Source organism: Galeopterus variegatus, unplaced genomic scaffold (genome assembly GCF_000696425.1).
Source record: "Galeopterus variegatus unplaced genomic scaffold, G_variegatus-3.0.2 Scaffold4093, whole genome shotgun sequence".
In the NCBI taxonomy this organism is placed as follows: Eukaryota; Metazoa; Chordata; class Mammalia; order Dermoptera; family Cynocephalidae; genus Galeopterus; species Galeopterus variegatus.
The window spans coordinates 4415-10977 of record NW_007730204.1 but is presented as its reverse complement, the minus strand read 5'-3'; the positions used below and the strand labels follow the sequence as shown (position 1 = coordinate 10977).

Here is a 6563-nt window from a genome sequence, read left to right as displayed (position 1 = left end):
TTTCTAGTGCTATAACAGATTATCAGAGACTGGGTAGTTTGCAAAGAAAAGATATTTATTTCTCACAGTCTGGAGGCTTGGAAGTCCCAAAGCATGGTGCCAGCATCTGGTGAGGGCATCTGGTTTCATAATTTCTCACAATCTGGAGGCTTGGAAGTCCCAAAGCATGGTGCCAGCATCTGGTGAGGGCATCTGGTTTCATAACATGGCAGAGGTGGAAGGGCAAGAGAGCCAGAGAGAGCTCACTTTTATAACAAAGCCACTCCCATGATAGTGAAGCCACTCCTGTGATAACGTCCTTAGTCTATTTATCAGGGTGCAGCCCTCATGAGCCAATCACCTCTAAAAGGACCCACCTCTTAACACTGCCACAATGGCAAACAAGTTATCAATACGTGAACTTTTGGGGAACACATTCAAAGCACAGCAGTGCTTTAGGAAGTGAGGGAGCAACAGAACCCTCATTATTCCATGGATCCATTCATGAGAGCAGAGCTGACATTAATGCATTCATGGAGACACAAGGATTAAGTTTCCGAGACATGAACTTTTGAGGGACACATTCGAACCATAGCAATTACTCATAACAAACATGTGCCTTCTAATCAATACAGCAACCTTTCTGTATTCTGTGACAACCCCACCTACTCAGAGACTGTTAGGTCTGTGCTCTTTTACCTAAGCCTCTGAACAACCTCCTCAGGATCTGTGATCTTCTATTTACTTTTGTAAAGTGGAAGACACTAAAAAGTCTATCTTTGGGGCTACTGCTTTAATTCCTTATTTTTGAATCCAATTTAAAAGATAATGAATTGATTATGAATTGCTAGGCAATTTGCCTGACAGTTTAGTGTCTTCCCTTCTTTTTCTTGATTCTGAGTAAAGATTAAAAGGATATTTTTTATGCAAGTTATTTGTCATTGAGATTCCCAGCACAGACTAGACCATCCACTGTTCTGTTTATAAGTCCCTAATACCCACCTTAATAAAAGCTGCCAGAGTCAGTTCTTGGTAGACTTTACCCTCTGCCTATTACCTGTATGAACATGTAACTGTACAATGATTATTCAACTTCCTCCTTAATTATAGTCTTACACAGTGCAACATTTCCCAATGGAAATGAGAAGTGGAAGATTGAGGTAAAGGACTGTTCGACAATATCACATGGTGAAATAAGTTAGAATGAAGTCATTCTTCTTTATATGCTCACTGGAGAATTAAAGAGGAACAGAATTGCTCAGTAGAATCCTTCCTCAGGACAAGACATCATTAGACATTCCATAATTTCTCACCTAAAATGTCATACTTCAAGCCACTTTAAGTACAGTTTCTCTTTTTCTCCTTTCATTGCAGAAACCAAACCCTTCCCCACCTTTGCCTGAACAGCCAGCATAAGTCGGTGTGATTAGATACAGGGACAAGCATAACCCTCTACTGGGTTGCCATCTGAACTGAAGTAATATGACGTGTGGCTGTAAAATTTGCAGGGATTAGGACAGTCAGGCTTCCCAGTCTCTCAGTGAGGTTTCTGCAGACAGTAATATTTGGCATCCTCCATCATACTGCTGTGCTAAACTGATTTAACTTATGTGTCTCAAATTTTTCAACAGAGGAGAAATTTTGTCCATAAAACAAACACATCTTTTGCATTCCACAATATCCCAGTCATGAATCTGTCTAGATTAATGAGGAAAATAAACAAATATGTTTCATGATATTTACCAGATGCCTGGTATTGAGTCATAGGCAGACCTACTGAGGTAATGAGTGTGCATGTGTGTGCGTGTGTGCACACTTGCATATGCACTGGGGGAGGTCACAACTTATTCTAGGAATGTGTTTTAATACAGAACTTTTAAGTTTCTTTATATTTCTGTAATTAAATTAGCAAAAACCTAAAATTAATATTACTTAGAGAATAACCCCACTTTGAAATTCCAAATATTAATATTCTATTTCATTTGTACAAATCCAATTATTTTGAATCTGACTAATCTTCCATATATAGAGAATGTGAATTATAATTATTATTCCTTCTGTGTCTCCCATTACCAAGAATAATTAAAATTTGAATTTTTTTGATAACTAATAGACAATATCTGATACTGAGAAAAATTCTTTATAAACCACTCTGATCTCATTGCCCCATTTATGTAAACATTCCATCAAAAACGAACTTGAGAAAAAAAAGAACTTGAGCAGATTTCAACAGTAGCTAACTGGTTATTATATAATGAATAATAAATTCTCCATGTTAACCAGATTTAAGGATGTATTACTCACCAAGTAATGTAAAAGATAATGATTTTATGGCTTATATTATTGATTGTTTATATAAAACCAATTATACTTTTCACATTAAATCCCCAATGTAAGAGTTTCTCAACCTTAGTACCATTAATATTCTGGGCTGTATAATTCTTTTTTTGTGAGGAGTTGTCCTGTTCATTTAAAAATGTTTAGCAATATCCCTGACTTCTGCCCACTTGATGCCATTAGCATCCCCTGAGTTGTGACAACTAAAAATGTCTCTGGACATGGCCAAATATCTGCAGCGGGAGGGTGGAGGCTGGGGAGTGAGGCATCAAATCAGCTCTGTTTAAGAACTACTGATAACGTGGGAATTTCCATTTAAATATTTTTTAGCTCTTCATGTATTCTCAGAAATTGTAACTTCATGCAATAAACAACAAAAACAACAAATATGGAAATGTATTCACCTCCTGCACAAAATATTGAGGTAGAATAGTAATTGGAAGCTTTTTTTTTAATTTACGAGATTTGGGGGCTGGGAGTGGCAGCTTTATCTTATCTTCAGCACTTATCAGAACCAAATTATATTGTAAGGCATGAAAGCTCTTGCTTTATCTCTTGTCTACATATTTTATTTATGATAATTATAATATCTGCAACATTTTTCTGAAAGGCACATAGGTGTTTGGGAAGCTCTTGGAATGCCCAGTAGGAAGGGCCAGTGTCCTCTGACCAGTTAGTTCCAAGTCAACTCTCCATGACAAGGACCATCAGGGCATCTGGCCAAGGGGTAACTATAGCAACTATGACATAGAGTAACTCAGAAACTCTTACGGGGCTACCAGAACTTCCATTCCAGCAGCCTCAACTTCTTTTGTGGCTATATTGACCCAGGAAGGAGGGTGTGACAAGGACCATCAGGGCATCTGGCCAAGGGGTAACTATAGCAACTATGACATAGAGTAACTCGGAAACTCTTAGGGGGCTACATTGCTATCAGAACTTCCATTCCAGCAGCCTCAACTTCTTTTGTGGCTATATTGACCCAGGAAGGAGGGTGTATATTTCCATTCATTGGAGCTGTTTAGGTCATCAGAACAGATTACTCCAGGAGACTTGGTGTGCCAACTCCAACACTGGAAAGTCTGTGAAATTCAGTTTTGAGTAAACCCTTATTGCACATCCACTGGGCCAGGTAATGAGGATTCAAAGTTGAATTCCATATAGTCCCCACCTTCAAGTAGCTGACAGTGTATGAAATACTAGTAACAGTTAATGTTGCAGCATGCTGTAATGTTGTTTTTCCTCTCTGCTTAAACGACATCACAGGAAGACGAGGAGTAATGTTTTTCCCCAAATAAAGGATCAGCCCACAATAAGAAATGCAAATGCTTGGATTGTTTTATAGGTCTCTGAATCTAAAGAACTTTGTAAAAGATTTAAATAGAATCCCTCACTAATTCTTCAGACTCATTTATCCCTTGGTATTAAGTTCCTTGCAGTCTTCTTTACAAACAGATACTGAGAGACATCCATGCCAAAATAACCACCTTAAGAAAGAATCAGAGCCAGCTGGATTGCTTATAAGCTGCTCAAAGTTGGCATTCTCTTATGTAGCAATGATTTGTTTAAAACTAACAGGCAAATCTATAGTCTTCCACTGGAAATTTTAGCCACACTAGAGTACATTCCTCTCAGTTCAGAGGGGCCTGGCATATCTTAACATGCAATTGTTCCTTCATGAGATTTAAATTATTGCTAGTACACATAGAGCATCCAGAATCCTGATGAAACATTAACTAGTATCGGAAAAAAACTGAGACTCTTATTATGCATTGAAAAGTGAAGCCACAGAGTAGGGACCTGGGACTTTATGGTGCAGAGAAATGGATTCTTCACATCAAATTGGAAAAGGAGTAGCAGTATTAAATGATTTGTGACACAGACATTTTATTTCCCACTAAAATTGTGTGTTAAAATGAAGCCATTTAAAATCTGTTCAAAACATTGTTGAATTTTTTAATTCCACGAGCTATCCGTGGTATGAGCACCTCCAGAAGCCAGGCAAGAGAGCTGTGTGAGTCTGATGGGGTGCGGCAGAGAGTCAGCTCTCACTGCCCAGCACATGCGTGTGTTTCTTGATGGAGGGTCTGATTGATGGACTTGGACCTGGTTGGCTGCCCATGTGTGTGAAGTTGCTAAACTACCATGTGCTACATTTGAAGACATCTGGAGTCATACCTCTAGGGATTTTAGGTAGAATCAACATTATCATAGCCTGGAAAACACATAGAGACACTTTAAGTTTGCGATTTTTAAGCTCTTTGAATAGCGACTCTCACTAAGAAACACACTATGACCCATTATATACTATATATGTACATAATACATTATAAATATGTTTATAACACAAAAGTTTCTTAAAATAGTACTTATGCTTATCCTTAATACTTGGGTTGCATTCAAATATTTTCATCTCTGTCTTATATTTTAAAATGCTGTTTTACAGCTACATGAGCATCCTTGATCTGAGAATCCAAAATCCAAAATACTCAAAAATCCAAAACATTTTGAGTGCCAAGGTGATGCCCGAAAGTCATGATCGAAGGAAAATGATCATTGAAGGCAATTCAGATTTCAGACTTTCGGATTAGGGATGCTCATCCAACAAGAATGATGTAAATGTTCCAAAATCCAAAAAAAAAAAATATATATGAAATCTAAAACACTTCTGGTTCCAAGCGTTTTTGATAAGGGATACTCAATCTGTACTAAATTAATTTAGCAGCTCTCAGATTGAAAAACACTGATCTTCCCATAGACATTACCTTAATCAGGGCAAACACATGAAATGGTGCCATATTTTGACCTACCAGCTGATACAGAATGACATTATTATTCCTGTGGTTCCGTTGGTACATCCAATTTGCTGCAAAAATGGCCTTTCCCTAAATTGCATTTGCTAAGGTCACCCCAGTACTTTTTAATCTCATCAAAGGTCCTAAGAAAATCAGTTATTGCTAAATGGATAAACATGTTTTACTCTTTGACAATCCTGTGGTTCCGTTGGTACATCCAATTTGCTGCAAAAATGGCCTTTCTCTAAATTGCATTTGCTAAGGTCACCCCAGTACTTTTTAATCACATCAAAGGTCCTAAGAAAATCAGTTATTGCTAAATGGATAAACATGTTTTACTCTTTGACATCAAATTTACATGAAATGTCAATAGCAATTTACCTTACAAAAATCTGCACATAAGTGAATCAGTATATACTTCTTAACTATTAGACTAGGTGTCATCTCAACAACCTGCTTATGTTGTTGTAAATCTTTTAAAAAGTATTTATTTTAAGAATTCACATATTGTTTGGAATAGTAGTTAGTAATATTTTTCCATACTACCTTACTTGCTAAGGCAGTGAGTGGTTCCTAAAATTTTAGACTCAAGACCTATTTGAAATGCTGATAAAGTCTATGGCCCATCTCCCTAGAAGGTACAACATTTTGATTCCTTAGACCCTCGTCTGAGAACTCTTCACCTAGGTAGGGGTCACAGTTTATATCATCTCCCCAGAGCTCAGTCAGCAGTTGTTGTAACCGGCTCCTACTGGAAGGAAGCACTGTACTCCATTCTGTTGATATCTAAACCAACAGCTCTGCATTTGATTCGATAAGTGTCTCTTTCATGTGTACTCACTCAGCAGTGATATCTATTGGATTGGGACTAGAGCTCATTTAGGAAGTGACCTCATTGGTCCTGAGTTTGTCAACACATCAGCCTGATTGGGCTGCAGGACCAGCTGCTATGGGGTAACAGTGATACAGGCTGCAGACAGCTCCCAAAAGGTATTTGAAGCTGTTTTCAAAGTCCCCACATCATGGGTGGGACATAGCACAGCATCTCTTTTTAAAAATGAGTTAATTAAAATATTCACTAGATTATACCAAATTTTTGTAATGAGCAGAAAGCCCATCGGAATGTCAAGCTAAGCTTTATAAACCACATGAGTAGGGCACCACTGTCATCTTTTGGTACCATAGTTTAACTGCAGGTTCAAGATTTGGTGATAATTAGCCTATATGAAACATGGAGACTATAATTTTATCATTTTAATAGAAAATATACATTCCTTGATATGCCGGGGATATAGCATGTGTTGTTAGAGCTTGCTTTGGCTCTGCCCTTTGCATCTAGTTAGCTGTCCTGGCCCAGGGTTCATGTACTCTCTGTACCTCTTGGCAGGATCGGAGGAGCCATTCCCACCGTGTTCTCCTACTTTGCTGAAGTACTGGCCCGGGAGAAGCGGG

At 38.1% G+C, this 6563-nt stretch overlaps 1 protein-coding gene across 1 annotated transcript in view; it reads left to right on the top strand.

Annotated features, from left to right (window-relative positions):
• Positions 1 to 6563, top strand: part of LOC103602326 (synaptic vesicle glycoprotein 2C-like) — an 85733-nt gene that overhangs the window by 78584 nt on the left and 586 nt on the right. The gene's annotated exons all lie outside the window — the stretch shown is intronic.